Below are 15,336 nucleotides of genomic sequence, written 5' to 3' on the forward strand. Positions count from 1 at the left end.
GAAGACTAGGTCTTACAGTTCTGGAGGCTACCTGAGACCTGATAAGACTGTGACTGTGATCAAAACAACCTGGAGGTGATTACTGGCAGATTTCAAATTAATCCTTTAAGAAAACATTAGAATTCATCACAGCACAGCTTATAGAGGATGGACTCTCCTATGGCAAAATAGACAGGATACGAAGAAACGCAAAATTACTATAAAACTGAAACTGGAGGTCAGAAAAGTCCAGCAAAGGAGCACAGGATGTTGTCCATGTTGGGCTAACAGCATATGCCCAACTAAGAGCCAGCAGGTGGGAGAAGGTGTAAGAAATCCCTTGAAATTATGCCAGTTTGCCAGCTTTGCAGGCAGCAGGACAATATTTGCAGTACAGAGGAGGAAGCAGATAGTGATTTAGTCAAATGAACACTTCCAGGAGCAGGAGATAGCATTGCTTTAGACCATTGGACTAAGCAAATGTGTCCTTAATTTTACATGTCCTGAAGAACACTAAATCCACGTTACCACAAAGGGATTTCTTCACACTGCAGGAAAAGCTAAGGCACTGGAGGAAAGACAACTGAGAACCCAAAATCGTCATGGTGAACTTACCCTGGGAGTTTGTGGAAAAGATCCCGCTCCCATTGCTACCAGAGAAAAGGCAATACTGAGAGGTTTCTGTCTTGGAAAAAAACTCTCCTTCGTTGAGAGGAACCTGCCCTGACTTGACTCTCAGGCTCCTTTGGCATGAGCCTATGTACCTGTCCCACGTTTTGGGTACAATTTGTTCCTACACTTTCCCTGAGTCTTTACTATTCAGAGATATTTCTTTAAGTCCATTAGATTGACATATTTCTCTCAATAATCTCTTCCTAATTATCCCTTTTTTAATTAAGATTGAAAGTGTCCATCTTGGGGCAGAGCTTGTAGGTATCTCTCTTCCCATTTCTCCTTCTTCTCCCATCTCATTCAGCATTGTGTCATTTATTCCAGTGCTTCAGTTATTTTCCGTAACATGCCTCTTCTCAATGTTTTTCCACAGTAGGGCAGCATGGCGGTGTTACATCCCCATTCTCCCATTTACACCTCACAGCCATCTTTGCATACAGCTCCAGTTCGGGCTGTGCTCATGTGCCCTCCTGTGGTTTCGTTGTTTGGAAATTCAGGCCTCCCAGTGTCTTGATTTCCCACTGCAGACCATCATATTGGTGCTACTTTGTGTTCCTCGCTCTCCTCACCTTGCGGCGGCGTTTACATGACCAAACACTGCAGCGGGTCTCCAGAAGTACCTCCCAGGCAATAACAGCCATGGATCCTGTGCCTACACACTTCCACTTCTAGTTGAGTATTTACAGAGGAAAGAAACTAATGAAGAGAGTGGTTTCTGAAGAAAGGCAGGGAAAGGGAGGAAACATGAACTGCTGGAGAAAGCAAATACTTTTTACGGGCACTGTGGGTAACAAGAACCACATGTGGATGCAGTTGGATGGAAGGAATCTAAGTTGGTGCGTTTTCCCAGTTTTAAAGGAGAAACCAATGCCTGGCTACTTGGAGGTGAGAGGCCACAGATATGGCAGGAGGATTGTCTTGTGGCTGTCACTGTGGCTGGGGGCAGAAATAGTAAGACTACAACATTCTTGGAACTGTTAAAAAAGATCAAATCTGAAATAAGAGAGCTTCCTTTTTCTGTCCCCTCAAATTCCCTCTTTTACTTCATAGTGCAAATTCTCATGAGCACTGGATGAAGACAAACTTAGTTCTTTCATTTCCTGACTCTTCAGTGCTTGATTTGCAACCTTGATGTACTTTTAATGGATGTTCTGGGATGTGGTATAAATATATATAATATAAGCTACAGTTAGATGCCACCAGTGGCATTTATCATACCCCTTCGCTCTTTCATCCTCACATTGTCCACTAATTCATATCGCCCTGGGCCACATGTAACAGCTTCAAACAACTCTTCTAAAAAATCAAGGCACAATGCCTACGTCTTGCTCTTTCTGCACGTGTGTTTGTGTGTATAAAATGCAGTAGCAACTGCCTCTGAGAACAAAGGGAGTAAAATACTGAGTGGGGGGTGGGGGAAGAGTTCCCGAAAGTCAGGACGTGGAATTTCCTTCAACTGTTATACAGTATTTATATTACAGTAGTGCCAAGAGGCTCAAGTCAAGATCAGAGCTATCTGATTATATGAACTCCACAGAAACATACCAAGACACAACCCCTGCCCCAAGGAGAAGATAATCTAAAAGGAAAAAAAGTACAGAATACACTAATATGAGGAGGGGTACGTGTGTGAGTGGAGGTGATGAGAGGGAATGACAGCTGTCCTAGGGCTGAGGCTGCATTTCTCTCGCAGCTATAAAGGCCTGGCTAGCCACAAAGCATCTAAGGCAAGGTCCCTTCTGTAAGCAGAATGATTAGCCCCACAGGGAATTCCCATGGTAAGTGGTTATTCATGAAGAAAGGTGCTGAAGAGAGGGGATGAACATTTATCAGTTTCAAGAAAAAGGTCTTTGGAAAAAGACTAATAGATATGAAGACTGACCCTGGGTTTTGATGGTAAAGAAGGGAATTTTTATCCGTTTGTTTTCTCCTAGATCATGTATTGGAGCTAAAAGCTGAGGAGCCACTATGGACACAGGTAGAGTTAACAGGGGGAAATTAGTGAACTCTGTACTTAGTCAAGAAGGTACTCTGTTTCATGAGACTGGCTGATTTCCCTGCTGCCTTACCACACCGACTTAGTCAAGTCTTCACACCAGCTCATATTCTCTGAATTTAGTGACAGTCCTTGCTGGTTCTGTCCTTTCTGGCTGGAGTAACTGCCCGTCATCTCAGCTTCATGGAGACCATGCCAGCAAACTGACAGGCACCTCATACAAGGCTCTCCGAGCAGAAGGTGCTTGGGTTGCCTTTACAGCAACCCCAAGTGAGGGGAAAATCTGCCCATTCCCAAGTGCCAGGATTATTGCTTGAGCTCTCTCACTCAGGGGCCTTTCCGTGGAGTTAGGAGCTTTTCTGGAAAGGAAAGTGCTACGGCACTGACCTCCCCTACTCTGACAGTAGAATCTCAAGAAAAATTGGAGGCATGGGTGGAAAAAGTTCTCATAAAAGTGAGAATAACTGTATATAGGACATTGTATCTGTTTGCACTGAAGAGCTCTGGGGCAGCAAGGGAGAGCGCTGCTCCTGGGAAAAGCCTCTGTGCCAAGAAGCAGGGCTGACCCCATGCCCCAGCCCTTCTATTGCTGCTGACAGCAGCAGCAACGAGCCTCATTTGCTGATTTGTTTGCTCAGGCAAAGTAGGCAGAAGATAATATCTATAGTCTTGCCCTCCATTGTCCCCTATCTTGCCAGAAAGTCTGCTGACCTAGACACCTCCCACCTTGTCCTACTCCTAAAATGAACTGTGTGGTTCGGTTTTTTAGTGCATTGATGTGTATTTTGATAGTCTCTAAAGGCAACACTCATGCTGCAGGGCCATACTACTCCAGACACTGGTTAAATTTGTAATAATAGTATGCATTTTATGCTGAGGAATTACAGTAAAGCAAGTTTCAAGTCCCAACTGGCCTTCAAGAAGAGTTGCATAAAAAGCTGCAGATATCCATGAAGCAGCTGAACATAAGCTTGGCCTTTCAGTGGCACATGCAGCCACGACGTTCTTGGCGAGTGCTGTGCAGCACTGCAAGGTATCCCTGTCAGGGTTTGCAGAGGAACGCGACACAGCTCACAGTGCTCAGGGGAGGCCTTTAGCCCTCTGAGCCTTCAAAAAAACCTGCCTGTGACAATCTCCCACTGAAAGCAACATGGTAAAACAAAAGCACAGAGAAGGATATGGCATGGGGGCATTAGGCTGGACTGAAAACACTTACCAGGTTAATTTATCCATAATACCTGTTGATAAAGTAAGTACACAGGCAGGTGTTTTCCTAGCTATGGAAATGAAAGACTGGCCAGATGATTTTTTGGGAGCTTGGCTGGACAGCTTGTAGCTGCCCCTTGCTTATTTTGAAGAGATCACTCAACTACCATGTACTGTAGGGTGGGACCTAGTGAAGAAATGGGCCTGGGGAGGCTTGATTTTGTTGAAGGCTGCATATTTCTCCAGTTGGTGGCATTTAGGGGCCATGGCCACAATTGCAGCCTGTGTTGACAGGGATGATACACTGCAGGGACTAAAAAGAAACCTTTTGAACCTCGGTTGGTGGCTATTTGCCACACACTTCATCTGTAATTGTCTCTAATCCTGGCCACTTTCCCTGACTGTTGGTGAAACACATTCACATTCATCCTAAACAAGTAGAAATGTGAAAGCAGATCTGGTGTTACAAGCATCAGATGCACAAGTAAAGAACAGAAATTACAATCAAGCAATAACAAGGCATCAGAAATTGTGTGTGTGTCAATTACTTTTGAAATAAAGAATGACAAAATAAATTAATTCAGGGGAGAAGTCATTGCAATTAATAAGCTGACAATTCATATAATGAATGCAGGAGAACAAAAAGGTTATCTCTATAATCAGTGCTGTGACCCTGATGTCCTTAGGGCACAATGGATCAGAAGATTTTTTTCCCCGAATGATATAACCATTCAGAAATAAAGGTATGGTCAGAACACACAATTTTACAGTACTGCAAGACCATATAACTGATTATTAATACTAAGGTAGGATAACATTTTGTTCCTATAGCTATTTTATAACTGTGTGGTGTCTCTTATTTCATAGCATAACCACAGTGCATAATAACTAGGTCTTATTCAGTACTTTAATCACTTGATCATACCAAGCATTTGATTTCGTGCAGTAATCACAGGTGGAATTTCCTTGTGTCTCTCACTCTATTGACTGAATAATCTAATGCAAGGCATGATATGACCAAACTTGCTCTCTAACTTCAGACAGTTTGGGCTACTCATGTAAAATAAGTTTGCGGGGCTGAAGACTGAAATGTAACCAAACAGCAATCTCATTGCATGGAACAAGGGCACTTTCGGGACATAGGGCACATATTCTATGAGGCTGGACTCCAGACTATGTTTGTGCTGCATGATGTGCTCATCTGTTGATAGCAACATGGACTACAGCTCACAGCATATCAGAGGCACCAACCAGTAGCAATTTCTGTGACCTTTCCTGAAGGAGAGGGACAAGCTGTCTCACCGTAACTGTACTTCAAAGTCAATAAAACTGTTGCCATTTTGACCTTTCATCTGCCTCCTCCTCAAAGATCCAGCATTTTTTACATATAATGTGATATTAATAAAAGGAAAAGGAAAATGATGAAAGACTATGCTTTTGCCCTCTCTATTTGCTAGTGTCATTGAACATTGCAATTATATCAGCTCCATAAAATCTGTCATTAAAAATACGACACATATTGCAAATATCACACATACTTCCACCTACTACACCACTAAATCAATTACTCTTAAGTGTATAAATATATATCTGACCACAATAAATAAATAATCACAATGAGGACTTACAGCAGAGTTGTCTAAAACTCATGAGAAAAAATACACCATACCAAGTTAAATCCCAAGAAAAGTTTAAAGACCAAGTTTTTCTTCCACTAAGTAGCTCAGTAAACATCTATAAAGCCATGTAAGGGAGAGTATCGAGAAAACCTAGAATCTGTGTATTCTGTGTAGAGTAGAGTGGCCAGCATCCCTGCATTGGGTGAACTTTTGCTTTGGTTACAGATGAACAACCTACTCCTAAAGAACCATCTTGGACAGGTTTCCACGCCTGCTGTCCCTCCTCGGTACTAATGTCAATGGGAACTAGGTGTGCACAGCATTCACCAAACCACAACGCAGTGAATCTCTTAGTTGTTCTGGGACTCTTGCCAATGAAAATTCAAAACTAAATGCTAAAAATGAACTGACAGAGCAAAATGAAAAGTGAAATTACAGGGGAGCATGCGCCCAGCAGCTCCAACCAGGTAGTCACTGGTTGCTCGATCCTGGAGACCTTGTCTTTTTGTCCTGGTGATAAACTATTTTGTCTATCCATTGCCTCATACACTGGAAATGGAAGACTACAGGGGATTTGGTTCAGGTCCTAGAAAACTCTCATTTTTGTCTACTGCCTGTCCAGGGCAGAGCTAATGTATTGGTGGTTTGATTTTAGAGGAAAGAAACTTGGAATATTTTACATTTGTTGAGTTGCTTTGCTTCTTTTCTTTTTTAAATAAGTGTTGTCTGATTTCTAAGATGGAAACTTTGTAAGAAGCATTATAAATCGATATGCCTAATAAGACTGAGCAACCACACATCTCCGGCATTAACAAAGATGGAAGTTTGCACCAAGTATCCTCCTACTACCAAAGCACGCCTATGAAAGAAACCAATAGACAAAAACATCCATTCATGCCACAAACGAAATGTCGCTACAATCAAAATACACGTGAAAGAAAAAAATTCTGCAAAGAGCTCATCTCTGATTTATCTGTGTCACAGTCTGTGTCTGCTTATGTCTCACCTTGTGTCGGCACTTTCCTCACCGAGTGGCCCTGCTTACCCCTGTGCCAGTCTGTCGGTTATACCGGCTCTCCAGGGGCATGGATGGATTTCTGCTCAATGTTGTCAGTCACCTGAATTTCTCTGTTCCCAAGCGTGCCAGATTGTGACTCCTGACATCACTAGAAAAAACAGCACCAGAAAAAGACACAGCTGACGCTCTTCAGTTGCATTAAGGTCCTAGATCTCTCCAGAGGTTAAGTATCATTAGGAATAATGCCAATGGCGTTATGCATTTGTAACTCAAGTGAGAGAAGAGAATCAAGGCCTCCAAATATAATCCTCTCTTCTCGTTCCCCCAAAATGAACGAGGCAAAAGAAAGCCTGGTTCAGAACAAAACACAAACGGTCTCATGAAGGCAAAACAAAGCCCAGTCCAGTTGCCGGGAGCTGGTGGCTGCCAGGGGCTGGGGGGCAGTAAGTGAGACAGACAGGCCTGCAATGAAGAATATTGCGATTCCTCTTTTTCGTGTGCCTGATTGATGGAACTACAACAATAGAAACAAAAGATGGCTTGGATGGGCAGCGAGGTAGCAGAGACAGGCTGACACACCTTGATACCAGACTTGCACAGCTGCACATATGCCACTGCTGATCCATCAGCCCAGCATGCTGCTCACGACGACTGATCAATCTACACTTGCCATTACTTGATATTAGCAGCAGCAGACAGTAAGGGAGAGAAATATTCATAATATAATGGAGGGTATGCTTTTGTTTCCCTTTTAGTGTCTTTTTTTCCCCCACAGGAGAGCCCTGTGGTTTATAACAGCACAAATATACGTTCACTGGCTCCAGGGGCCATGTCTTTGACTTAAGTGAAATTCTCATGGACCTAATACCTGGGACATTTGTGTCCTCTCCACTCTGTTAAATGCTCTGCTCTTTAGTGAGAGATTGGGGAAACAAAGGAAAGGCATAGTGAGAACTGACTGTTACAATCAGGAGTTGCTTCAAATGAAAAGGAAGAACGGCCAAAGGTTGATACAGAAGAGCTGCTGCAAAAGGATGAGGCAGCCTGACTTGCCTACTTTCCAAGAACAGTTTTGAGCTAATGATTTGTATTGAAAAAATATTCTTCAAAATAATTTGTAGAGTCTAGACAATAACCGTCACATGAGAGAGACTGAATTTTTCAGATCAATAGACGAGTTTGCAGCAACCCTTCTTATTATTATTTATATTAATTACTGATGGAATACGCAGACTCAGCACACATTCAGCAAAGACCTTCCTCAAATCATTATTAGACTCTTGGCCCACTTCTTTTCTACTCTAGACATGCTATCGGTATCAAGAAAAGCAACTTTCTGTAAGACCAAGCAATGAAAGTAGAAAACGCTTAGAAGCTCTGTACTGTGGTTAGTGTTCACTGATTATTTGGATGTAGTTTTGTACTGAGAACTCAGTAGTATGCTTAATATTCAAATTTCTTAGAAGAATAGCCTAAAATTTGACACAAAGGAAAAATAAGGAAAAACCTGACACTCTAAAATGAACTAACTGCCCATTCATATCAATGGGAATTTTGTGTCGACTGCAAGGATAACCTATGCCCGTTATAAATCTGCAAGTTTTATTTCATTTTGCACATGTATTTAATCCATCTGTAAATTGTTCATTGGATAGCACAGGACAATGCTCTCTCGGGAACTGTAAGGTATGTGTATTCAACAGTGGAGAATAAACACAAGATTTTATTACAAAATGCCACTGCTGCTCCTGGCATGAGTAATTTGTGCACCTGCATTTTTAAAATGTTTCAAAGTTTTTCCCCTTTGTGAATTCAGCGGCAACACACATTATCTTCCAGGCTGCCACAACACAGTATTTGCAGACTGGGTCACGTCAGCCCTTGTTATCCAGAAGCCACTGTTTTCTGAGCAAATAGCAACTGAAAATGACAATGGTTTGCTCCAGACAGCAGAGAATAAGACAGTGTTTCCTTATGGCCTAGTAATGCGTGTCTGCAAGATGAGCAGGAGACATTATGTGGGGCTCAAATCCAAATTTAGAGTGGGGTTCCAGAGAGGACAGAGGCCCAAGGAAACGTGGAAGGGACTGAAGGAAGGGATTGAATGAAGGGACGGCACTTCCTCCAACAGTTTGTGCCACATTCGAGCATATTCCTCCTTGCAAGATGCCTGGATCTGCAAGCTTGGGGAATGAGAGACTGGGTCTGGAGATTGAAATGCACTCTCTGGCATAGCACTGCACAGCCAAAGTGCTGGGCCAGCCATGGATATCATTAAATGTAGAGTCCTGAATAATTACTACTGTGCTTTAAATACACTGTCACCTTCTGGAAGGCTGGGTACCCATGGGACCTTGACTAGCTGATCAAGGTTTGGAGCAGGTAGGGGAATTAGGACATTTTAGTTAGTTTAGGCTTAGTAATTTAATTTTTAATAGTTATTCTGCAGGTGTCTAAAGTCGGCTCTGTATATACAATTTTTAAGTAAAAATTTCCCTTGTGTTCCCTGTAATCTCTCTGAAATGTTCCTTGATTCTCTCAGAACTCTCTCATTCAAATATGTAAAGTGTATAATTCCAAGCAATCTTACGTATTTGTACATCTTAAAGTCATATTATCATCTTAAAGTCCTATATCACACAATTCCCCCATTTGCAATGGATCTTAGGCAAAAAGGGATTGAGATCTCATGTTGTACCAGTTTGATCATCAGAGCCTGTCTCCAAGGGCAGTCTCAAGCAGGTGAGTTTGCAGCGTGTTTATTTAACTGGTATTGCAAATGCTGATGGAGGGATGGTACCGATGAAATTGCCTTGGATGAAATTTTATTTTCTTAATTTGTCTAGGATCAGAGAAGCAAAACAGCACAACCAGCTTGCAGTTTCCAACATCTCCATGGCATATAGATATTTAGAGAATGAGATTAGAATAGTTGTATGCAAGAGCCTCCAGCTCCATGGAGATGCACTTGACATTTCAAATGGTGCAAATATGTGGAGCTGTGAATGCCCAGTTCTGCCTGTGAGAGGGCAAACACGGCAGGAAATCAGACACCTTTGCCATCAGAGCCAAGTGTCTGCCTCCCACCCTTCATCTGTATCCGACCACAAGGTGCACAAAACATGTTCAGGTCTGTATCTACCTTCAGTCCCCACAAAAACTTGGTGCTCCCCTTCACCTTCAAGCCTTATTGCAGATCAGGATCATAAAGGCGGAGTCTCATTCTTTCCCTCTTTTCTCACGAGGAGCTGGAATGAACATTATCAAGGCTTGAGAAATGGGAAATCACTGAGCAGAGCCTCAATGCCAAGCTGATGTTTCCTCTAAACCCACTTTCAGGGCCATTTAAGTGTCACTCGCCATTGAAAAGGCCTAGGCAGAGGATGCTACTGAGATACTTCCTCTAGCATGTAAATGGGTACCACATCTTTACTGGAAACCCCTCCTAGAACCAGGGCAAAGACAGCTGATCCACCCCTGTCAGGTACCAGCCTAAAGCTCACCAACAACCCCACAGGAGGAACCTTTCTTGGGCATTTGTATCCCCTAATTAACACCTTTTAGGGGTGTGTGTTTGTGCATGTGTGTATCACACCACAAGGGGGTGGTGACCTACAGGGACATCGTGGGTACAGTAGAAGTAGGAGTGCAGCCAAACCTGTGCTGAGGATGGCATGAGCACTCAGTCATGCAGCAATTCTGCAAGTCCAGATTCAGAAGGTTTCCACTTAGACATCAGCTCCTGCTCTGCTAGCTACTGAACCCATCAATAAAAACAGAAACTTAGGTATATATAGACAGAAGACTTTTGGAGAAGGGAGCAAACAGGCAGGACTGCAGGAAAAAGGGGTGGGCTGGGCTCTGGTGGAAAACCCAAGAGTGAGCAGTGATGTCTCTTCTGTTTGTTGGCAAAGGAAGATAGAAAGTGGAGAGAGGTTAGAAAAGGAAATGGGGTGAGGAAGGGGGCTGCATTTCTTGCAGTGTCCGTACAGTAGTCCCAGCTGGTGGAGCAGCAACATTTCCAAACACGCTCCATGTCACGCAGGACATATCAAGCTGGCTGGGCCATGGAAGATCCCCCCAGTGCTTTGCTCCCAGCAACCCTGATCCTTTGGTTATAACCAGGAACACCAGGCTATAAGAAGATTAGGACATGATGGAAAGAAAAGGCAAAAGCAGGGAAATGGTTGAGAATGGAAATAGCCAGATGAATAAAAGAGCTTGAGGAAGATGTTTACAAACGAAGTCACGCAAATAAAGGAGATTTCCCATAACCTTCCACAGCACTGACAGCTGGGAAAATCTCACTTTGGCCAATAAGGGTGAAGTAGGCAGCCCTACTACATAATTTCTTGGACAATGCAAAGAATCCAACTCAGACAACATAATAAAGCTGTGACAAGGAATAACCAGTGATAAAACAGAGGCACATTGAGCAAAAAGTAATTTTCAGTGCCTCTAAAGTAAAGAAAAGTGGAAAACAGAGAAAGTGAGAGAGAAGCAAAGAAAAGAAATGAAAGAAGAGTCCCTCCAGATGAGCCTGAAGCCTAACTCCAGTCTCTAAACATCTGACTGGAAAGTTTGACTTGTCTGCACTTTGAAGTCCAGAAACACAAATATAACTTAATTTTGTGTGAAATTTCTGAAAATGCAGCCAACCAACAAAACCAACAAGACGCACTTTGCCTGGCCAAGCATAGTTTGCACAGGACCATATTTACCATCCTACCCAAATAGTACCTCACATCACTAACACCTCCCTCCGTGGTGGGCTGCTCTCGGAGCACTCGTGTGGGGAGCGAAGGCTGCCAAGGATGCTGCTTAGTACCGATACTCCCAGAGAATCGGTCCTGACAAATTCACAGTCTAAGGAAGTGTGTTAAGTAATTTCAAATAAATATGTTTGAAGACAGTGCAATCTGCCCTCAGATATTCCGCAGGCAGAAAAGTAGGCTAAACTCATCAGATTAATTATTCATTGCAAATTCTCTCAGCTCTATCATTGAGGTCAACAGCAGAAGTGCCACTAAGTACAATGGGATGAGGTCTCCAAAAGCAGATAACTCCCCTTTACTCGGCAAATATGAGCAGCTTTGCTAGTTTCTGAGGGACAGACAGATGCAACCAAACAAGCAGAGGTACATGCAAATAAGCAGTTCTGTTTCACAAAGATTGACTTCTGTTTCAATCCACGTGGGACTCTATGTCCCATATTCTGCTCTGAGCTTTATGTTCAAATGAACCCAAATTCTCAACTCTCATTGCAGTTAAAATAGATACATATATATTTACACACATTTATCACGTGATTTTCCATCAGAACTCTCCAAAATAATAATTTTGATGCAAAACCATAACCTAACTGACACTCTTGCTAAGGCTTGTGACCTAATTGGTAAGCAAGATCTGAACTTCTTCAATTTATAGCAAAACCCCAAAGTTAGCTGATTTGGAAGCGGGAGGAGGACTGGTTGCATCGCAAACGCTTTACACAGCTGTTCAAATGAAAACACAGAGCACTTGAGGCCTCAATCTCAAGAATCACCACGCTCTTTGTACTCCACAGAGGTCTTTCAGTCAGTACTGTACACCTGTATTTTTTAGACCCATCAATTATGTGCCTGAGCAATGTAATTATAACCTAAGCCATACCCTCTGATTAAATACATCAGCCTAAATTCTTATTTATTTTAACTGCCTCTAGTTATCCAGCCCAATCCAGCCTCCAGAACACATGAAAAGACTTTTCTAAAGAGTTCCTTCATTTTCCACTCCCCCCACATAAAATCAGAATGAATATTTTTACTGGGGGAGGGAGGAGAAGAAAAATAAACAGGGGAGGAAATGTAATTGGAGGTGGCATGAAGAACATGGCCTCCCTGCTTCTCTCTACTGTTAAAGCCCTCGGGGGATTTAAAGGCCACAAATGATGTAGGTCTTCTTCTTGAACCACTGTGAACTTTATCTGCTTGGGTTTAGTATCACTAAATGTGTATTAATGTCAAAGATTGTTTGCGTGGATTATTTATAAGGCATTCACTTCAAATTAGTGCTGCTTAAAGTGCGTGAGTTCATAACTTGCCAACAGCAGATGCAGTCTGCAGCAACTGAAACAGCAAGCGGCTTCATAGATGTATATACAACAGCTGGATGCAGATCAATAATAGAAACATTAACCATGGTATTGTTTTAGAAGCAATTCTTTACTTTGGAGATATATTTTATTCCACATTAATGGTACCTTAAGTAAAATGATAGAAGACATGTAAGGATGCATCTCAAAGTGGTGCACTGGGACTTGCATGCTCTTGCCCGCCTGTTACTAATGCGGCTTCTCCTTGTGCTGTAATTCTGCATGTCTACAATCCATCACCTGCCCCACCACAGGGAGGACCTTGCTGTGAGTGTGTGTGGCCCGTCAGGCCGCCTCCTCTAGTACCAGCTAGCCATCTTGCCATGTGGCATCTACAGGTTTTAGCACGGGGCGCATGGTGGTTTATCCTACGTGCAAGGAAGGGAACCTGCACATTTCTGAGCCAGAAGAAAGAGGAGTGAGCTGAACACCACATGTTGGTGGGATTAATGCTGTCTCACAACAGCAACCATGTGCAAGGCAGGGACTCTGACGTGACTCTCATTAATGACCTGGTAGACATCAAGTTTCTTGACTGAGTGGATGGAAAAGTGAATTTTCAATTGCCTTTACCTCATGTGACCATCTTCTCAAATGGGCCAGAAAGGTGTCCGTTTGACTACCTGTAAGTCAATCAAGTAAGAGTCAGTTCCTCAGAGAAGTGATTACAGACACTAAAGGTCATAGTTCAGGTTTTTCAATGAACGTTAAATATGCCTTGACACTGCCAAGGGTACAAACACGCACAAATTGGGAATTGGGAATATATATAAATACATCCAAGTCTAAATATGCATCTAGCCTTCTCAGATTTGATGTGAACTTCCTTTGATGAAACCATCAACTCAAGTTGATGGGAGTTTTAGACTGTTTTGCTGATGGCTTTGGGGAACGTACCAAGATCAAGATGGGAGAACTGCCCTGCTGCTCTCCATGCTGTGGCTATTTGGCATGGTCCCTGTGTGCAGCCCAGAAGTGGTGAATGACTTAAACTTTCTTCTTGATCAGACAGATCACTAATTTTAGGGTCCAAATGTAAACTTGGCATTCTATTAAGCATGTGGGATGGGTCTTGGCACTGAGGCCCATGATACTGCAAGATCTGCATTGTCTCTGACATCTGCTTAAGGAAAATCTTTCCAGTCATCAGCAAATTAATCTAGCAGAAATAGTTATATTTAGTTATATAGTGATCATTTTTCTTATAGGCAGACTGCCTTTGCATAGCCAGACGTGTTCAGCAGCATAAGCTCCTCCAGTCTGACCACTGACTGACACAGCCATGAGAAAACTTTAAGGAACATCCCCCCCTTTCAAACACCAATTCATCAGTGATAAGCAATCCAATTGCCTTTGGAAGCACTTGGCACTTCCCAGCAATGCTCCTTTAGAAAGAGTCTATTGAAGACCAGCACTTGTGCCCCTTACGTTAGCTTGGGAAGGCATTTCAACCATATCTTTGAGTTCCAAAGATAGGACATTTTCAACATCTTGTTCCTATTTTCCCTCCCCCACTTGCTCTCTGTTGTCTCCCAGTCTTGTTCTCTCCTGCTGTTTCTTACTCCTCCTCTTACCCTGCCTGCAGTTTCACTGACACCTCACAGCATGCTGAATCTTTCTCAGGACCCTCACCGTGGTATCTGGGGGTTCTCCTCCTCTCCCTCTTAGTTACTTTTGGTTCACTCCACCCTTTTTTACATGCTTTATTTTTCTCTCCAAGCTGTATCCCTCTCTTTCATTAACCTCCTAATTTGGCTTTTGAGAATAACGTGGGTTTTCACGGAGAATGCAAACAAGGCCTGACAGCTTTCCAGAAGTATTTTGAGGTGCTGAGTGGGTGTTTGTTTGTTCCAGAGCTCACTTTCTTTGTTGGGACCTTGAGGATTACCTGGCATGAGCAGCTCCTCCTTTTGTTCCTTAGCTGCTAGCAGCCATCTGCAGATCTTCTTCCCAGCACACGCATCCACGCTTGCTGTAAGCTTTATTTATTTAGGGCCATAGGCTGTACTAATGACCTGAACTGGCAAAATTCAGAGTTCTCCCTCAAAGATCCTGAGTGCCTGTCCCTGCACATGATTTCCTGGGGAGATGTGGGCCCTTTGCACCTCCGAGGAGCTAATCAGGATCTTGCAGGATGGCACTTCCTGCAGTAGGCATTGCTACATTAAGCAATTAATAAAGATGATTACAGCTCAGAGCTAAATATGGTATATTACGGTGTTGTACTTCACTTATATTACCCTCATGGCAAATGAGTCAGAGAGACACTGCCATGTATTTTTGAGGAGTGACTCTTTATGCTAATTAATGATATCAATATGCACATGGTGATGCTGGTATAATTAGCACAGTGGATAGCACCAATATAAAACAACAGAAAGAACCTGTCTTAGAGAAACCAGCACAGTGGATACGTACTTAAAGCTGCATGAAAATCCTGCAGCAAAAGCCAAGGAAGTTCAGTTACAATCCCCTCAACCTGAGACAAGCTCACCCAAGCCTTACAGATGTTTTGGTGAACCCAGGGTTTGTTTGCTATGATTTGGACACATGTATGGACACTGAACGAAACTTGAGATTAGAAAACCAGCTGATACAGAGGAAGACGGGTTGGGGTTTGCATTGGTTTGAGGCTAGATCTCAGAACAGGCCTCAGAAGTTGCTGAACACAAGACAAAAAAAACCTGAAGAAATAAACGATCTATGGAAGCCC

The sequence above is a fragment of the Chroicocephalus ridibundus genome, chromosome 2, assembly GCF_963924245.1.
Source record: "Chroicocephalus ridibundus chromosome 2, bChrRid1.1, whole genome shotgun sequence".
Classification (NCBI taxonomy): domain Eukaryota; kingdom Metazoa; phylum Chordata; class Aves; order Charadriiformes; family Laridae; genus Chroicocephalus; species Chroicocephalus ridibundus.